This window comes from Pteropus vampyrus, unplaced genomic scaffold (assembly GCF_000151845.1).
Source record: "Pteropus vampyrus isolate Shadow unplaced genomic scaffold, Pvam_2.0 Scaffold15, whole genome shotgun sequence".
Classification (NCBI taxonomy): domain Eukaryota; kingdom Metazoa; phylum Chordata; class Mammalia; order Chiroptera; family Pteropodidae; genus Pteropus; species Pteropus vampyrus.
In genome coordinates, this window is record NW_011888796.1 from 16679258 (window position 1) to 16700499 (window position 21242).

The 21242-nt window shown below is 43.9% G+C and overlaps 1 long non-coding RNA gene across 1 annotated transcript in view; it reads left to right on the forward strand.

The window, feature by feature from the left end:
• Nucleotides 1–16284: 16284 nt before the first annotated feature.
• The window catches only part of LOC111735830, a 37754-nt gene continuing 32796 nt past the window's right edge, over nt 16285–21242 (forward strand). The window contains exons 1-2 of the long non-coding RNA XR_002778996.1: nt 16285–16403; nt 18528–18601. This is a non-coding gene — a long non-coding RNA (uncharacterized LOC111735830). The remainder of the gene's footprint in view (nt 16404–18527; nt 18602–21242) is intronic.

The window sequence follows — 21242 nt, forward strand, 5'->3', positions numbered from 1 at the left end:
TTCAACTCCCAATAAATAGGAGAGAGACTTTTGTTTCCAAAGCTATGAACTCTCAAAAAGTAGGGCAAAAGGGGAGTACTAAGGTAATTTATGTATTCAGTTAGCCTTCGTGGGAAGCAAAGAAACACCAGCGTATTGGGCGGTTCTGGAGCTTTTCTCCCCACCAGCAGAATTCAAGGGCATCTGCTGACAAAGCCCTCAACTGCTTTCAGGAGTTAGTTACCCCAGGCCCCTAGGGCCTTTCTCCTGCTGCCCCTCCCCTACCAGGCGGGCAGCCTGGTGTCTTAGGTCTTTGTTTGTTTTTAACAGCAGGAAAACCCTGTGGTGAGAAAGAAGTTATCTGCAAACCTTCAAGCGTGAGGAGTTACAAAGCCCTGTGAGGTAGGGCCGAATCCACACAGTCCGCCCAGAAGCTGCAGGGGTTCCTGCCTTGTCGGAAAGAATGGCCTCCCACAAGCCTGTCAGCTGCTGCTGTTTAGCACTGGCGCTTGGCCCTCCCCTCCTTCTAAGTCGCGACCTGCATGGACCTTAAAAGAGAATCCCTGAACCCCAACTGGGGCTTAAGGACCTGGTTCCCTTTCCTGGCTGGTCCTCTGGCTAAACCGTAGCCACGATAAGCCTTAGGTTTCACTCCCTTCTTCCCAACCCTCATGGAAAAGCAAAGGAAGGCGATCAACAGATCAATGGCTTTCTTCATTCCAGGTAACCCAAGTGCTGTCCTCTGATTTAATCCTCACAGTGGCCCCTCAGGTAGATGTCTCTATGCCTCCCAATTACAGAGAGATTACAATACTCACTCGAGAGTCCAAGCCGCAGAGCTGGGATCTGAATCCAGTGCTCTGTGAGGCCTCAGTCTGCATTCTTGCCTTCTTGCCGCTGCACTCAGCCTTATAGTTGTGGAAGGCAAAGATGACATCATTGACAGAGCTCTTTGCATGCTATTGTGACACTACGAGAAATGTTTGCTCACCTGTAAAATGGGGCTAGAAATTACTCTCCTCAACCCTCCCACGGTAGTTGTGGGGATCTAACGTGAAAAGCTTTGCAAACAATCAAATGTTGTACAAGAGGAGAACCATACTTTGGGGCTACTGCTAAGGCCTTGAAGAGAGGTGTGGATGAGAGAGCTCAGTTCAGTTAGACACACTCATTTCTGAGACCGCTGAAATGAAAAATGAACTTGCCAAACCTCAACGAGCTCACGGCCTAGAGAAGCATGAAGGGGTGGGAGGTGTGTGCCTGGGAGAAAGGGGCCCTTGTAGTCATCATCTCCCAGGAAAACATTAATTTTAACCTGAATCAAATCAAGCAGGTACAACTGTTGAGAGGAGGTCAGATAAAATAAAAGGACCTTCAAAATTAATCAGTGACTGACCTGGCTTTCAATCCTGGCTTTCTCCCTCCCTTCACCCCACTGAGCATCTGTTCTCTCAGCTGTAAAAATGAGGGAAATGGTTCTTATGTGTGCAGAGTGGTGAATCTAGAAAGAGCATTAAAATTGTTCTCCAATGAAAGCCCTCATTTTACACAGGCAGAAGTGATGCCTGGTGAAGGAAGGCAATTTGCATTGTGAAGGAAAAGAGCCTAAGAGAGATCTTTGGGTTAAATATACTGAAAGGATTTGTCGTGTACCTAACCCTCTAAAGCCATGACACTGGAAGGGCACCTCCGTCAGTCCTCTCACTGTCCTGAGGAGAGGAAATAACTAGTCAGCAACTAGTAAGTGTAACTACACATGCGTTCCTGAACTTCTTTCACATGGTAGCATCCGTGTGATAGGGACAACTGTCCATGCAAAACAACAGTGCTGGACCCACAAGTGCCATTGCTGAGCTAGTTCTTTCTCCTCTGGCCTCAGTTTCTCCATGGGAAGAGTTGGGGGAATAAGCCTAGTTTCACAAAGCAGGGAGTAGGGCTGAGGAATGGATTCCTCCGGCTGCCAGGAGGCCCCTGCATGCTCCCTTGACTTGGGCGGTGAATGGGTGGGCGGCTCCAGATGGATAGAAACTGTTCTGGCACCTGCTCTCCTGGGGCCCGGGCAGGCGGGCTTTGGCAGAGGTTGTCCTTGGAAGGGAAACATTAGCCCGGTTAATTTTTCATCATGGTAAGTGCAAAGTTCAAGAGAGGTGGGATGAGGCCGAAGGCAGCGACTCTGTTCCACTGGGAATAGTTAGTCCTGTCAGGGAGGAACCGAACAAATGATTTGCCAAAGGGTTTTCATGTGTTTGGAGCAGCTCCCAGGTGGAACACTGGAAGGAAACAAACACCTGACTTCAATTCCGATTATTTTTCCATTAGCTAAAGGGTGTTTCATCAACAAGTGGTGAATCTAGAAAAAGCATTACAGTTGTTCTGTCCTCATTTGACACAAACATAAAGTGACATGTGGTAAAGGGAAATATTTGTAATATGGAGGTAAGTCAGGACCTAGTCAGGACTAGAACGCTCATCAGAGTGCCCTCACCTAAGAGAGCGCCCCAGCCTTCAGTTAGGCCTCTTCCTATATCTCTTTGTAGCACCTAACACATGAGCTCTCCCAAGGCACCAGGCAGACCTGAGGTAACTAGCTCTACCACTTCCAGCTGTGTGACTTGTGGCACGTCCCTTAACTCTGTCAGTTTCCTCATCCATATAAGAGGAATAATAACACCTACCTCTTAGGGTTGTTGTCGGGAATCAAATAACCCGTGTAGACAGCTTGCCACAAGCACATAGTACGTTTTCGGTATACGTGGATATGGCTGATGCTCACCATGGAGTAGATGCAGAAGCTAGAAGCAATGAGTTCTGTGTACACAAAACAAATAGGCTGATCTTAAAAACAGTTCCAAGTGAAAATAGTAACAGAGAATGAAATAAATAGCATAATACTACTTATGTAAAAATTACATATATACAAAATTACATTTTGAAACGTCGTACAAATAAAAAGAGATGCATTGAACCACTTTACACCCATTAGGATGACTATTACAAAAAGAATAACAAAATAACAAGCAAGGCTGTAGAGAAATTGGAGCTCTTGTGCATTGCTGGTGGGAATGTAAAATGATGTAGCCACTGTGGAAAATGACATGGTGGTTCCCCTAAAAATTAAACATAGAATTACCACTTGATCAGTAATTCTGCTTCTGGGTATATACTCCAAAGCAGCAAAAGCGGGGACTCAAACAGATATTTGTACACCCATGTTCACAGCAGCATTATTCATGATAGTCAAAAGGTGGAAGCAACTGTGTCCATTGATACATGAATGGATAAACAAAACGTGGCATATGCACACAATGGAATATTATTCAGTCTTAAAAAAGAAGGAAGTCCTGTCATATGCTACAACATGGCTGAATCTTGAAGACACTGTGCTAAGTGAAATAAGCCGGTCACAAAAAGATAAATACTGTATATTTCATTTATGTGAGGTATCTAATATAAATTCATAGAGGCAGAAAATAGGATAGTGATTGCCAGGGGCTGGGGAAAGGAAGGAATGGGGAGTTAGTGTTTAATGGATAGAGAGTTTTAATTGGGGAAGATAAAAAATTCTGTAGATGGATGGTGCTGATGGTAGCACAGCAATATGAATCTACTTACTGAAACAACTGTATACTTAAAAATGGTTAAAATGGTAAATTTTATGTTGTGTGTGTTTTACCACAACAAAAATATATATACTGAAAAAAAAAGACACATTGAACACAATAGAAACGGTTTTTGAGGGTGGGAGTATGAGAATGGGGATGAAGCTGAAGGAGGGAGATAACTAAGTGAATTCCTGGCTCTGTAATGGTAAAGTCCTATGTGATGAGGGGTATGATTAACCTCCCCCTCTGCTCCCGAGCTGCAGTAGTCCAAAGTGCTCAACCTATAGTGGTCAATATACCAACTGTTCTCCAGTTTACTTAAAAGACAGAGCCTTCAGTTTCCAGCACCTTTCAGTCTAGTGATCATGATATCTCACAGTTGGAGAACTTAAACAAAATTATTTAAAATGCCTGCCCTGTGGGAACATGCAGGCTTAGGTGTTGCCCCACCTGACAGTTGAGGCAACTGAGGGCCAGGGGACTCTCACGCCAATTGTGGATCTGCTTTAAGCCAGGCTCCGGGCCTGGGACCACAGGGGTCGGGTATTGTTTGTTCTCACAACTCACAAGATGGTTGATGTTGTTGCTGCTACACAGAACAGATACCAGAGATGCAAGGAGTCCAGCTACTGTTGTCCAAATTGGATGACCCCTGACTGCCAGCCCAGCATTGGCCCCTCTGTTCCCAGAGTCCCCCAGCAGGGTTCCTGGTTAAGGTTACAGAGTGTCCCTGGGAAAAAGGGGCTGGGTGTAGGCACTATCCAAGGAAAGTATTGAGAGGGCAGGTCTGACTAGGGCGCAGGGGATTAGACTTGGGGGCAGAACGACACACAGGGCCAGGGCTGCAGGGGAGGACAGGATGGGCCCGTGGGCAGGCAGCTGGAACCCAGGACAGGGTTCACAGAGCTATTTTGAGTTCTCCTGCAGGAGCTCCTTCCCAAAGTTCAGGAACTGAAGGTAGGTCTAGGAGTTGGGGGCCAGGAGAGGGTCCTGGTAGGTGCATGGTATGTGTGCGCGCGCGTGTGTGTGTGTGTGTGTGTGTGTGTGTGTGAGTGTTTGATTTTACCATTTGCGCATGTCCTGGTGTGTTGGTCACTCTCTCTGTATACACAGGTTGAGATTCAGGTATGTGTGTTTGATGTCTCTGTGTGCCCATGCCTCTGAGATCTGCCTTATTCAGATCACAGTACTTCACAGGGTCCAGGCCTATATGTTTAAGTAAAACGATACATGTCGTGTGAGTTTTCTCCATGACTTTATATATTTTTGTGTTTGTATCTTTGCACCATATATCTTCATAGAGGTCACTGTGTTTTCCATTTTCTGGGACAATAAGAGTCACAAACACAACCTTGGCTCAGGCCCAGGATCTCCCTCAGTCCAGGTTCAGTTTGCAATATGGACCTAAAAAATAGTAGTTGGAAAACTTGGTTCATTATAATTGCATTTATTTTTAAAAGCACATGTGCATATGGACAGCCACCAAAGAGGGATGCGTTGAAATGAAAATCTAGTTCTATAAAGGCAGTGAGATTAAATGTCTTTCAAGTGTCTTTAATATATTGGCATGCTATTTTTACATTAAAAATGAATACTGTATACCAGGAGACCTCGATCTCTATCTGCAGACCAGCACCAGTCTGTGGCCTGTTAGGATCCGGGCCCCACAGCAGGAGGTGAGTGGCAGGTGAGCAAGCAAAGCTTCATCTGTATTTGCAGCCTCTCCCCAGCTCTAGCACCACCAGCTCAGCTCTACCTCAGATCATCAGGCATTAGATTCTCATAGGAGCACTGGTCCCTGGTGCCAAAAAGGTTGGGGACTGTTGGTGTATACTATATCAAAGTTACACCTCAATTTAAAAAAAAAAAAAAGATTTTAAAGAAAGATAAAAAAAAATGTGTAGAGTGAAAGTGGAGTGGGGTCTCTCGAGTGTGAGGAAGTGGATTCTGGAGAGTGGAAGCGCCAAGGCAGTGATTACTTGGACTGTTTGGTCAGGTCTGAGAGAGCTGCTGATGCTCCAGGAGGCCCATCAGTGCTTCTGTGTAGTCAGTCACTGAGTGTGCACAAGGAGTGGGCCTCCTCCCCTCTTAATAACACACACATCTAGAATGCTCTGCACCTTATATACAACCCAGCATCTGGAAACATCCTGAGGTTGACTCAGACTTTAAAGGGATGAAATAAAAGAGAAACAAGGAAAAGCTGACCCTCTCTCAACCTAAGCAAAAAGAGGGATACCAGTTTAAAGACAGATGAGCTTACTGGTGGTTGTTTTTGTTATAAAAACAACATGTTTTCATTGTAGGGACATTTAAACATAATGCTAAACGAAAGAACGAGTCACAAAGACCACATATTGTATGATTCCATTTCTAGGAAGTTCCCAGAACCAACTAATCTATAGAGACAGAAGGTAGATTTCTGGTTGCCAGGGGCCGGGCAGCGGGGCAATAGAGGGAAGTGACTGCTAATGGGTACAGGGTTTCTGGGAGTAATAAAAATGCTCTAACATTGATGCTGGTGATGGTTGCATAACTCTGAATATACTAAACACCATTGAATTGTTCATTTTTAAATGGGCGAATTATATGATATATGTGAATTTTATTTCAATAAAGATGTTTTTTATAATAATAATAGCTAACATATATTGAGGTCTTAGGAGTGCTAGGGCCTGTTCTAAAAACTTTACATGGATTAGATTAAGTAATTTAATTTTTATAACTGCCTGTGGTAAGTGTTATTATCATCCCCTTTCTGGAAGAAGACACTGAGGCATGGTGAGGTGACATCAGTGAGGGACCTCGCTCAGATGCTCCTGCTAGACAGTTCTTGCTCTTAACTGTGATTAAGAAAAACAGCAACCAGTAACTAGAAATGATCATACCGCAGTAACCTGCTTTTTCATTGAACATATTGTGAACATCTTTGTCAATAAATACACATTTACTGCCTTATTTTGAACAACTGTGGAACATTCTGTCACATGGATCTAACATCATTTACTGAACCAATTTCCCATGACCGGACATGTAGGTTGTTCCCAGTCTTATTTGGTATCTTCAAAGTGCTACTTTAAACATCTTTGTGTATATGCATTTGTGTACATCTCTAATTATTTTCTTAGATTAAGTCCCTAAAAGAATTGTTACTTTTTAGGCCATTACCAAATGGCCCCCTGAAAAGGTATGGTACCGACTTATCCTCACCGCACCAGCTGCATACAGTGAGACTGCATCTGTGGCAGAACCTTTTCTTATTGTTTCAGTTAGTCATCAATAGCTCCCTCCAAGGGAAAGCTTTGTTTGTTTGTTTTCTTCTTAAATCAACAAATGAAAAAGGGTCTGTGCTGAAAGACCTCTCAGCATGGAGCAGAGAGCTAGCTGTCTGCCCTAAGGTGAGGAATAGGGTGTCACGGTTGGCAGGCAATATGAGCGAAGATGCATTTGATGCATTTTTCAGACCTCTTCCCTTGCCCTCCCATACGTGTTGGGGTTCCCCAGAACAAGGTACTTGCCTCTTTTGTTTTACATCCTCTCCCTGGGTGATCTTTTACCCTCAAGTCTCTCACCTAACCTTTATAAACTGACTCCCAAATCTACTAATCCAGCCAAACTCGTCTCTAGAGCTCCAGTCTCAAATTGTTGCCTGGATGTGAGGGGCCCACAGTTATTTCAAGTTAGTGTTCAGAACTCATCAGCTTCCTCTGTAAACCTCCTTCATCCTCCACGGGCATCACCATTGTCTCCCGTCACCCAACCAGCAACCTAAGAAACTCTTCCCTTCTCTCACTCTCACATACAGTCTGTCATCAAACCCTATGGAATCTGCCTCCTCATCACCAAGCCTCCATCTTAATTCAAGCCTCCATCACTGCTTACTACCAATTATTACAATAACTTTCAAATCGTCTCCATTCTCTACTTGCTGCCAGAGTGAGAATTCTATAGCACAAATTTAATCTCCCCTGCTGTTTAAAAAATGCTTTCAATGATTTGCAATTGTTTACAGCAATAGGAATATAATGAGAGTGATATATATAATTAAATTTCTTGAGGCCACATTAAAAAAAGGAAAAAGAAACAGGTGAAGTTTAATAATATATCTTCTTTAACCCAACAGTATATACCATTTCAACATGTAATCAATATAAAAATGATCTCTATCTTACATTCTTTTTTGTACAAAGTCTTTGAAATCCATTGTATGTTTTACACTTACATCTCACTTTGGACTCACCACATTTCAAATGCTCAAGAGCCACATGTGGCTAGTGGCTACCTGTTGAACAGCACAGGTCTACAAAGTAGCGTCCATAGTCCTTCATATGGCTTAGATGGTACTGAGTGATGTGACCCTGCCTATCTCTGCCTCATCTTTCTTGCTGTGCCCCATATCATATCTTCTCTCCAGCAAATCACAAATATTCCTGATTCTCTTGTACAACTGTACCTTTGCTCACGCCACTCCTTCTTGCCTTCCATGTCCTTTCTATCCCCTTCGATTTCTGCATCCCAGCCCTTCAACTAGATGAACACACCTTCATCATCCAAGACTAGGTTCAAGCATCATCCACCCCCGACCCTCACCAAACCCATAAAGTCTTTCCTTCTCTATCTTCCAGGGTGGGACTGAGTCCTCACTCTACCCTCATACCTCTATGCTAACACCTAGAACCCATTCATGTTCTTATTTAAGTGATTCATTACACTAGATTTTTAAGTTTCTTAAAGTCAAGGAAATTGTCTTATTTTTCTATCCCCAACACCCGTTCCCATCGAAGGTACTTAATAAATGTTTTGCAGATGAATGAATTAATAATTAGGAAACTGAGGCCCAGAAAGATTATCTGTCCAAGATCTGATAACTAAAACGTGGCATCCTGACTATGTGGCAGGCTCTCAGCCCAGTGCTCATTCAGCCACTGGATCAGGGGATGTCATAAAGTCTGATCTGCAGTGTGTGCCTAGAAGGAATTATGTGAAGATCGGTTTGAGGTGCCAATTGCTAAAATCGACACAACCTAGACCACAGTCCACTGTTTCTGGTGTGGATTCCATTTTAGTTGCACTATATTTTAGTGCTCTCAGTAACTACTAGGAAATGACAGGGACCAAAAGAAACATAGGAGCATGGTGCAGGATGATACTCAGGTCTCGATCAAGGCTGACCTCACTCACAGAGATAGAGGATGGGTGTGACAGGGGAGATTTTCTCCTGCTTACAAAATATCTGAGGTGCCTGAAGCCTAGTTAAGTGGCAGGAGAACTGACTGACTGAAGCCAGGAGTCTGGAGGGTCTGGTTCTATCGATGCACATGTTCCCAACATGCATGTCATTTATACTCCTAGGCTCAGTTTCTTCATCTGTAAAATTGAGAGTCTGGACTGGCCTTGGGTACTGTAAATATACAACTCATATATCTTCCTTAGCATTATCCATGGCAGACACTGCAAGTGAATCACCGAGTTCTTTCCTGCCTTGGAATCCTTCTTTACACTCTGCCATATATCTGTCATTCTTCTAGTTGAAGCCTGTTTGCCTTTGTGCCTCTTCTAGCTCTGACCTTCTAATTCCATTCTAGAGACACATTCCTCTGGTCTTTGGGATTCCCCTAACTAGATGTAAATGACTGTGGGAGAGTAACACCTCAGGTTCTTGTCAGTTTTAATGAACTGCTAAACTCTGAGGGCTTGATCCTGCCAAGGCCACCCGGGAAGCCCAGGAGAGAAGCTGGGAGAGGAGGCGGTAGAGAAAGGAAGTCCAGCGTCTACTGGGGCGTCAGGACACACAATTTCACTTTCATTTGTGAGCCGTTGGGCCCATTGCCTGAGCATCTATTGTGGGCAAACTTGCTCAGGGTGCTTTGTAGAAGAAATGCCACAAGAGAAGAGCCTGGCCTCCTGCCCTTGGGTAGCATGCAGTTTAATTTGGGAGCCAGAAAATAAGAAATCTGTTTCTACTGACTTAAATAAGAGAGCAGGAGCTCATCTATCTAATTAATGGATGTGTCATCAAGTGTCCAGGACAGCACTTGGCACAAAGCAATCTCTCAATACATATTTGAATGAATGAATGAAAAAGGAACATATACACACTAACGGAAAAACACTCCATCCTTGAAGCTTAGCTGTGTAAGGTGGAGTTGAGCTCCCAGACAGCATGGATTCATATTTTCATAGCTCTCTCTCTCCTCCCCTCAGGTTTTTCCGAGTGAGGCCATATTACCTTAATGTCTAAAGCACATAAAATTATATACTCCCTCTCAAACTCAAACCCCACTTTTCATGGTTTTGTGGTGTGTGACACCTTCATTAAGTATATTTTTGCCATTGTTGTTATTTTTTTAAGCAGACCCAGGCTGGTTTTAAGTAGGAATGTATTACCCATACAATGCATCTACTCGAGGCTGCACCAGGAAATTCTAAAATCCCTTTGTGGAATTGCATCTTCTGTGAAGTTAGGGGTTCCAGACCCAGCATACCACTTGGTTCAGAGCTAGGAACTGATCGTTCTGTAGGAAACTTGTCCAGAAGGGCCGGTCAGCATTTGGGGTCAGTCCACAACTGGTCAGATGTGGTAACTCCAAACATGAATATTAATTACAGGAGGAAACAATACATTTTTATTTTGCTGTCCCTTCAAACTGGAACTAAAGAAGGTGCTGAGCCCACACATATTCTCCTCCCCTTCCCTCTGCGTGTGTGCACGTGTCTGCGTGCATGCGAGTGCATGTGTGCATGCTGGGCTGGCACAGACTCTGCTCACACCCCAACAAAGTACTGCTTGAACTTAGTCTTCTCCTGGGAAGTGGGTACACTTCATTCAATTTAGAAGATGTGGACTGAGCACTCACTATGTGCAAGGCCCCCTTGGCAAACTAGGTGACTCAGGAAGCAGAGCAAGTAGGCACTTAGGCCAACAGCAAATCCATACCCCCACTACCCCGCCCCGCTCCCAGCCCAAGGAGAAAAGTTCAGCTTTCTTGCTTTCATCTAGGGTTTTGCAATCAGAATCTCTAGAAGGAAGCTATTTTGAATTTAACACACATGAATGGGTGGCACTTTTTCAAGTTTCTAACTGTTTTTGTTTGAATTTCCTATGAGAGGCCAGATCTCTCAGGCCATCTCAGGGTCTTCCCCCAGCCCTGTCCCAGTGGCAGTCCCCTGTGGGAGTACAAAGATGAATCAGACACGGTCTCCAGGGCGTGGCCCACACAGTGAAATAACCACAGCTCTCCAAGCTTGAGCCCATCGGCCTAAAGCTGGTAAAGAGGAGCAAAGGATCCCTGTGACCACACGGGCAGGACACCACAGTTTCAGAGCCCTGGACAGAATTTATAGGTAGTGCCTATGTTCCTTGAGACCAACACAATTACATCCAGGAACCAGAGGTGTCACCTTAGGAACATTCTGCTAAAACCAGAATCTGCTGATCTAGGAGTCAGGGTCTAAGATTCTTTTCCCAGCTCTGCCAGGAATTCTGTTGAGATCTTATGTCCAAGAGTCCTTTGCAAAAGCAGACTACACGGTCCATGGTTTATGATCCACTCCCGTTGCTACCTCAAGAGCTTCTTTGAGAGCCAGGTCCTCACCTATAAAATGATGTAATAAACACAGCTGAGAGAGTAGATGTGAAAGCCTTTAAAAAGCTATGTGGTGGTGGCCAAGATAAATTGCTTTTAGCATCATCTCTCTTTCCCTCCACCTACTTAACTCCCTGCCTCCTCGAAAGTAATAATAACAACAGTACTGTGCCAGGCACTGAGCTAAATTATGCATATCCTCATTTATATAACAGTTCCTTAAACCCCTCCCCTGATCCTAGGTCCTTTCTGTGAAAGATCCAGCTCCAGAAGTTGAAGAAATTTAGTTAAATGTGGCAAATATAAACCAGGCATAGATTCCAGCACCCATTTTACAAATGACCTGAGGATAAAGCAGAGTGCCTCTATAGTGTACCTTCCCTGTCCTCAAGAGAGCCAGGGGGAAGAAACAGAGGCCATGGAAGACAGATTCCCTCTCCTTGGAGCTCACTCATCCTCTCCCCCAGGCACAGATGGGTTCTGCCTGTCCTCTAGGGGCACTCACTGACCAGGAACAAAAGTATTCTCCGGCATGAGATGGAGGGTGGGGTGTCCAGGAAAGTAGGTTTTGGATTTTGCTGACCTGGGTCTGAAACTCCACTTCTGTGTTCATTTTACCAGGTTAAGACACAGTTTCAGTGTGAACTAATTTCCCCATCTCTGGGCTATGCTATGGCAAATAACTTACTCATGAGTAATATGGCCATGTTTGTGCAGAGTTTATTTAGATAAGAAAAAACAACCCAGGCCTCATGGGAGGGGCTGCTCAGCAGCGCAGAGCCAACCCCATTTCCTGGGCCTGCCCGCAAGGGCCAGGCCCTCAGGTTGCTGTGGGTGGACTTGGAGGGCTGCTGAAAAGCCTGCCTGCCCCAGACCTCTTTGGGCCCTGCTGCTGGGAGTAAAGGTTAGGGAAAGAGCAGAGGAGGGGGAAGCTAGGAGTTAGATACCAAGTGCAGTTGTGTCCCTCCACAGTTGTGTGGCCTCGGGTGAGACACCTCTACCCTCTGAGCACTAGCTTCCCCTCTTTGAAAAGGGGTAGGTTTTAGATCATAATAATAGTATCCACCTCACAGAAGGGTTGTGGAGATTGAAAGAGACCACATAAGGGAGAACACCTTGTAAGCTGCAGAGGGCAAGGCACAGGTTAGTCATTAATTAATGCCTGGATTAAGGCCATGTTTTCAGGCCACGCACAGCAGCGGAATGGGCACAATGCTGGAATTCAAAGGCCTGGGTCTAAGTCCTACCAGTCATATGCCCTTGAGCCTCTTCGCCTCCCTGAGCCTCAATATTCTCTTCTGTGAAGTGGGAAAGTCAGTCATCCTTCTACTGTGGAATCCTCAAGGCTCTGGCATTGCCTGGCTTGAAGGGAAGCTAGATATGAAAACGGTTTGCAAACTGCAATACATACAAATGTGAGATGACTACAGTGCCAAGTTATTCAAAAGGTTATTCATCAACTAACCCGTCAACAAATGCTTAGTGAGCCGTACACCAAGGACACAGAAATCAAGAGTCTAGCGGGAGGAAAGAAAAAGGAGGGGCTGCATGTGAAGAGGCAACTAACAATGTACATGAGCTAGCTTGGGCTGAAGGGGGTGTTACTCAGCTCCTCCCATGTGACACTGTCCTATTTTACCTGTAACACTTTGTGAACAATGCCTTAACTGGGGTACTTGTTTTCAAACTTTTTTTAAAAAAGCAGAATCGATTTTTTAAACAAAGAGTTAAACAGAATGCTAGGCCATAAAGCATGAAAGCAAATCTGCTGTGGCTGAGATGGGTGGAGGCCCAGAGCCAGGACTACTCAGCACCCCCACCCAAGTCAGCCACCCGTCTCTCTCCCCAGTCCTGCTCCTCAGCTGCCCCGAGGCACTTCCTTCACGTGCTGAGTCTCCGCATCTCTAAGAACAGCCTGTGCACCCCACAGATACCCTCACACCAGGAGGCACCTGCGCACATGTTCATTGAAGCATTATTTGTGATGATGAACACTGGAACACCCTAAGCGTCCATCAGCAGGACAAAGGGCAAACAGATGGTGATCTATGTGTGCAGTAATTAACTTCGGTCCCATGATAGTGAATGAAAGAGGTGCACATATCAATAAAAATTAATTTCATAAATGTACTATTGAACACAAAAAGCAAGTTGCAGAATATGTTATCGTATTGCTCTGCTATTAATGTTATTATATATTATTTGTATAAAATCTACAGATATACAAAGCAATATTGTATATGCTTAATGATACATAAACATGTAGTCAGAGTGTAAAGATGTGCGTGGGGTGCTTGCTGTCTTTAACTCAGCGGACGCCTAAAGGCCTAAGAATAGCTTCACGACCTGGGGGCAGACAGAGATTTCTTAAACAGCGTACAAAAAGGACTAAACATAAAAATTTGATAAAATTTAAAAATTGATAAATTAGACTTCATTAAAATTAAGAACTGTTCATGAAAAGAGACAATGAAGAGATATTTAAAAGCAACACAGAGTAGGAAAAGATATTTACAATATAAATATTTAAGAACCTTATTCAAAATATGTAAAAAACTCCTACAAATGAAGAAGAAACAGATGATTTAATTTTTTAAAAATCAAACTTGAATAAACACTTTATAAAAGAGGATATCCGAAGGCTACTAAACATATAAAAAGGTGTTTAACATCATTGATTATCAGAAAAATGCAAATTAAAATATAATGCCATACCACTACACACCCATCAGATGGCTAAAATTTTAAAGACTGACAACATCAAGCATTACCAAGGATGTGGATTGACCAGAGCTCCTACACACTGCTGGTAGGACTGTAAATTGGTGCAACCATTTTATAAAACTGTTTGACAGTATCTATTACAGAATGTTATGTAAACATCCCCCAGAAATTCTATTCCTGGTTATACACCCATCAGAAATGAGTTATTAAGTCCATCGAAAGACACGCACAGGAATGTTTATATATTCGTAATATCCTCAAACTGAAAATAACCCAAATGTCCATCATCAGTAGAACGGATGAATTATGGCATAGATACAATGAAATACTACACAACAGTAAAAAAAAAAAAAAAAATTGAACTGTTGCTAAACATGACAATCTTCTAGGTAAATTACACAGGGGAAACAAACCAGACCCAAAGAGGATATACTGTATATCAGTCACGTGAAGGTCAAAAGCTAGCAAAACTGAACTCTGTGATAGAAATCAGACTAGTGGTACTTTGGGGGAAGTATTGACTGTGGGGGGCAGGAAAGAGCCTTCTGGAGTTCTAGAAATGTTCCATATCTTGATCCAAGTTGTGGTTACACATATATATTCATTTATAAAATTTATCAAGCTGTATGCTTAAGATTTGAGCACTTAACACATGTGATACATTGATTAAAAACTTACAAAAGCAAAAGATGTGTACAGAAATGAAAATTACTAAGGTCAGGATAAGTACTACATTCAAAAGTGTTTCTTATGCAGGGAGGGAAAAAACACCTTAAACAGCTTCATGGAGAAGATGGGCTTTTAATTGGACCTTAAAGAATACACATGGGGCAGAGGTCCCTCCAGGAGCACAGACTGGACAGTAAGAAAGCACTAGAGGTGCTTAGCAGAGAGAAAGAGGTTGTGGCTAGAGCAGAGGATTCAGGTCATATCTGGCAGAGAAGAGAGAAATAGCCTGGTGTGGTGGACAGAGCTGGGACTTGGGTCTGGGAGTCTTAAGTTCAAATCTTAACTCCATTACCGACAAGCTCTGTGACCCTGGGGATAGTCACGTCACCTCTCTGAGTCTCAGTTCCTCCTTTTTAAAGAAGTGAATTGATGTGAAATAGTGTATATAAACTGCCTTGTATAGTCAAGAAACAGGAATGCCCCATCACGATCATTACATTAGGAAACCCTCTTAACAAGATGCTACAAAGGGGTACTTGCTGTCTTTAACTCAGCTGACACCTAAAAGCCTGAAAAAAATAGAGTAGGTGCCAAGAACCCCCACATCACAAAGGGCCTGGGCCACCTGTATGGGACAAGCTAAGAGACAGATCATGGAACATTCTGCCCCCACTCACAGGATAACAGAGTAGAATTGAAAGAGGACAGTGTGAGAAATTCCTAGAAGAGAGCTGCAAGTGTGTCATATGTTCCCCGACACAGAGGGAGGAGGTGCTTCAAGAGGACACTTGAAGAGCTACATATGTGACCCCAGAGTTTGGAGGACACAGGGACATATGCCTCAGTAATCTAAAGGTGAGGAGCTAGATGGACAGGCTGGAGCCGGGAGAGAGGCAGCTGCTCTGGGAGGGAGCACCCCACTGTTGTTCAGTCAAGGGCAGCTTGGCTGGAGTCTCCTCAACTGGACACCTTAAAGGAAAAGGGACTCTAACAGAGTGGTGGTCAGCTGAAAGCCCAGGGCCGTGGGAGGAGTAAGATGCAGAGGAGAGAGAGGCAGAGTGCCACAAAAGATGGTGGACACCAGTCATGGGTGACCTTTCCTGCCCCTCACCTCTCCTCCACCTGTGACTGCCCTGCAGTGCAGGGGCCAAAACAGCAATGGGGGAGGGGTGAGCAGAGGTGGAGTGAAGAAAATCCAGTAGTGGCCATGGCTTCTAGTGCCATTTGAGTCTAGAGTAGGTGTACATGATAGGAGGTTTAATTAGATAAAAGCCTGGAGTTTTGATATTAAATTAGATTAGGTTTTCTATTTACCAAACCAAGACTGTCTCAAAGACTGAAAGGGCCCAGGAAAGCTACAAGGCCTGCCTGAGATTTTATATAGAGATGGGAAGAAAGAGCAGTTTAAAAAAGACAGGAGAAAAAGTAAAATTGACTTCTGTTTGCATGTTGAATCCAGCTGGAACCATAAAATGGTTACATCTGTGTAAAAGTGTCTGGCACATACTAGATGCACCTACCATTGCCCCTGGACCCTGGGAGTAGCCGCTTCCCCGGCCATCCTGGCCTTCTTCCAAGCCCAAGAAGTGCCTCCCACTCCCAGGAAGGCCTTGCTGGAGGTTGGAGGCTGACAGGCAAAAAATTCCTCTGCAAAATGTTGCCTCAGCCTCTGGAATTTACACTTGCCCCACTGCTGTCTGCTGAACATTCCTGCCTGAAATTCCAGCCGAACCATGAAACAACTGCTCTGTAAAGGCCCCGGGACTGGCAGGGGCTGGCAGGCCTCTCCTGACTTCCGAATTGCTGTCAGAGCCTGTGACCTCACTTCCTTAGCCTGCTCAAGGTGGGTTTCCTAGGCCATCCTGGATGCTCTGTGGATGGGAAGGCAGGAGCTTGAGCTCTTCGGGGCCTGGCTCGGACCACCATGGGCTGCTGAGTGGGGCTTGGTTAGGCCACTGGAAAGGCACACACCTGTGTCCTTATTCCAGGTTAAATTCCCCCTTCCAGGAGAGTTGGAGAAAGTGGATGTTCTATTAGTTCTGTTTTCTGGATAAGTAAAAAGGAGAAAAGGAGATGCCATTTATTGAGTGCTTACTGTATACCAGGTCCTGTGCTAGGGGCTTTACAGGGGTTTGTCAGACTCCTGAAAACAACCATGTGAGATAGATAGTATTAATTTCCATTTTAAAGATCAGAAGGAAGGGTGCCCCAGAAGTTAAAAAACCAGCAAGAGGTGGGCACTGCACTTTCCACTTGTTCTTCCCTAAGCATTATACTACTTTGGATATGGTAACCTCACATTGATATACTCCACAGCAGCTGTAAATTCATTGGCTTCAAATATTTTTTTTTTCTGGACTATAATATTTAATGGAGTATTAGTGTTAAGAGATGAGGGCTGGGTTCAGCCTGCCCGAGTTCCACTATTTAGGAGCTGTGTACTCATAGAAGAGTTATTTAACTTCTCTGAACCTCAGTTCCTTATCTGTAAGGAATAATACTAATAATACACCTTCTTTGTTGAATTGTGAAAGTGATATGTGATCATGCACGGGAAGCCTTTAGTCCCAACTCGGTGTGTTCTCTGTGCTCAGTAATTATTAGTCAGCATTACTCTTATCACAATCTAGTGAGGGGATGGGACAGGCTATGGTTACCTAATATGGACAGATGATTAGGACTCTGAGGTTCAAAGGTTAGAAGATAACCAAGGTCACGCATAGTCACTGAAATGGCCCAAATCCACAGCCTGTGTCTTGGCAGCGTGCCAGCCCCCTCACCTCTGGAGACCTGCCATGGATTTTCGGGCACTTGCCAACACTTTCCCCTCACAGCCTGCACACAGGGGAAAAGGCACTGAGCCCTGTGCAAAGACAGAGGATGCATAGGTGATCAGCGCTGCAGGCTACCAGAGAATGTTGGTTCTATGTACTCTGTACTCTGGGGAGCTGTCTGCAGGGGTGGGAAGATGTGGCTGCTTAGAATAGACAAAAAATACAGAAGCCACTGTAGGCAAAAGTTCTCCCCAACTCCTCTGCTGTAACCTCTGTGAAGCTCCCTTTGCCCTCAGGATAAAGTCCTTAATGTAATTCCCCGGCATGTCAAATTTTTTTCTCACTCCTCCCCAGTTTGATCCCTTGAAGCATTATATCGAGCTTCTCTATCCTTTTCTCCCTGCTCATCCCCTCAATACACTCATATTTGCACAGTGAAAACCCAGTTCTCTCCAGGTTAGGCTGGGGACCGCCCTCTCATTCTCAACTCCACACATCGGGGCATCTGGACAATTGTTGGCCTGGACTCTGGGCAAACAATAGCAAATCTACAAGCCAGCAGAGGAACCCAGCTCATTCTGAGTGAAAATAACCTGTCAAATCAATTATAGTGGCAGAACCAATTAGGGTGACCACAGGGGAATAAATATGCATTGTTCAACTTAATCATTTTTTGTGTTCCAACGGCACTCGGGCAGGGATGCATGACTAAGGCAAATGACTATTACATAACTGATATTTTTATTCTTTGCCCCTTCTCATCAGAAAGAAAAGCCATTAAATTTATTTTTCCTTCGAGGTGGAAAAGAAAGACAAAGAATAAAAAGAAAATTGCTTCTCAACTTAACACAAATAAGAAAGTCTAGAACCCTCAATTGTGAACAAATACAAATAAAACTACTTGTTAGCTATGTGACCTCAGGCAAGGAAGGCGCTTTTCTTCTATGATTCCCCCATCTGTAAAGGAAGAGATTTGGACTTCATGATCTTCAAGGGCCATCCTTACGAATTCTAACTTGCTATAACCAAAAAAAACTTGAACTTTAAAACCCGCAAAAGCAAAAAGGGGTTTTATTTATCTTTGAGTTATCTCATTGTTCCTTGTATAGTGTCTGTATACTGACATGCTCCATAAATACTTGCTGAATTGAATTAATTGGTTCACTCTTTATTTCAACATTTGCTATCTCTAGGACACTTGCTGGGCACTGGAAGATAAATAGCCAAGTGATACAAAGAAGAATGTCCTCCGCTTGTGGGAAGCTAGGTATGTCTCTGAGAAGTGCCATTGTCTTACACATTAAGGTTAGACGAGTGTCATAGGTAGTAGGTGCTCAGAGAAGAGGGATATTTCTAACCCTAAGATGGTCATGAAGCACTTCGTGGAGGCGCTGAAATTTGAGTTGGGTCTTGAATTCTGACAGATTAATTAGATGAAAGATACTTTAGAGGTATCTATAGGAATGGCCTGTGCAGAAGTGGGGAGGGAGAAAGTTTGACAGCATTGAGCATTTGTGTTGGAAAGCAGAGGAAGATAATGTATCTTGGAACCAGACCATGAAAACCTTTGGAAGCTGGGGTGTGGAGGGTGGTGTCAATATCCTGGTTGAAATGGGAGATGAAAGTGGGATGCAGTCTGTAAGAACATCGTCTTTTCCTCTGGCCAGTGTATAAACTCGTCGCTGTGAATAGTTAGAGATGGACTCTGGTATTAATCTCTGGGAACAGTCTAGAAGTCTAACATCATGGAGAAGAGGCCAGGAGACTGTAGATGATTGCAGAAGTGTAGACCTTTTGCTCTGCCCTAAATTCATCTACTTTGCCCAAGTATATGCTCAGAGCTTTTTGGTGCTGGAGGAGATTTAAAGGTCAATTATTAAACAGATGCTGTCGATGCCCTCCCCTATCTTCTCAGCACTCACCCCCACACTGAAGGCTGCTGACTTCCAATACTTGCAAGCACCATGGGCTAGTGTGGGGCAAGCCCAAAGTTCCCAAGAGCTAATGTTCCTGGAAACAGCTCTCTATTAATAAAAGATGAGGATGAGGTGGATAAATCCCCAGCTTCCTCACCCCTTGGGCAGGCAGTTCTGCAGTGTGCTCCCACTCTGTCTCTCAGAGACCCCATCAGGATTGAACCCCAGCTGCCCATGGTGATGACCCGCTCAACAACACACCTTTCAGCAGCTTCCTTCCCCCTCTGCCATACTTCTTGGGTTTCCAGGGATCCTCCCAAGATAAATGAGGCTGCTGCCCTGGTTATCGTAGAGACAAAAGCACACTTTAGTCAGCCCTCTGTATCTGCGGGTTCCACATCCATGAATTCAACCAACCACAGGTAGAATACATACTTTTTAAATGTTATGTTGTTGCTGACGTGTAATATGTTCTTAGGCCTATGATAGTTATATCTGTACTGAACATGTACAGACATTTCTTTCTTGTCATTACCCTCTAAATAACACAGTATAATAATTATTTACATAGCATTTACATTATATTAGGTATTATAAGTAATCTAGGGATGATTTAAAGTATATGGGCAGATATACGTATATTATATGCAAACACTACATCATTCTATATAAGAAACTTGAGCATCCTCGGATTTGAGTATCTTCAGGTCCTGGAACCAATCCCCCAGTAATATGGAGGGAAAACTATACTTACATTTGAATCCTTAACTCAAAGCCAGCTTCTGGGGAAACCCAAAGCAAGACAATCAATGAAACTTCCTCATTTTATAGCTGGGGAAACTGAGGCCCAGGAAGGAGAGGTGATTTGCTTACAATCACCAACCAGCTGGTTGAGTCAGGGCAGGAGCCTGTGCCTGAAGGCCCCCAGCCCAGTGTCCCCCCCCATTATACCAGACCATCTTAGATAAGTGCTCCCTCTCTTCCATTCCCCACTGATGTTCCCAAAGTCAGGAGTCAGCAGTAGAAACTATTCTTCTTCTGCTCCTATTTGGACAGAAAGCAAGAGGCCTCAGCAAGGGGGAAGAGGCAAGGGTCTGAGGCTCCCAGATGTGGCCCTCATTATCCTGGGAAGTGTGCTTTCGTCTCTACGGTAACCAGGGAAGCAGCCCTATTTATCTGATTTCAGTAAAGCAGCCACATCCTTTGGTTCCAACTGCTGGAGCCTAAATGGAGTGTTTGCAAAATAGAGTTAATAGCCCTATAAAGAAAAGAAAAGAAAAGAAGAGGAGAGGAGAGGAGAGGAGGAGGAGGAGGAGGAGGAGGAGGAGAAGAAAAAGAGGAAAGTGGGTTTTTTCCCCCTCCAGGAAAGGGACAAGAAGCTTGGGGTCTTTCTATATCAATATTTAAAAAGTGTGGTATCCACAGAAACAGCTTTAGGGAGCCAGAGCAATTCCATGTAGAGATAGCAATCAGAAAATGGAGTATAGATAGATTGAGTGGTATCCTTTTAAAAGCAAGCAAATACATCTTAAAATAGTGAAGCCGTTTATTGTCAGTGAAAGGAATCCAAAAGGAATATCACTGAGGAACAAAGACATGTTCTGTCTCTTTAAATAACTCAAGGCAGCTTGACATCTTAGTCAACAGAAGGAACAAAGATATTGTGTGTTCAGGGAAAGGAAACTATTTTTCTCTTGAAAAGAAAGCAGATGTTATCACCCAGCTCTGGAGAAGATTGAGGAACCTAAGCACAATTTGACACTTTTCCAGGTTCAATAAACACTGCTTTCATGTACTAACAACCCCTAATGAAGCTGGTCAGTTAAATGGGCTAACCTTTAGGCTACTAATAGATTGTTATGACAGTTGGCCTTTCTGCGTAAGAAGCATTAAACTGCAGACTTCTTGAGCAAATTGTTATGTTTCTGCCTTGACCATGGAGGGCTAATTGCAAAATGTATTCACTCATTCATTCATTCATTCATTCATTCA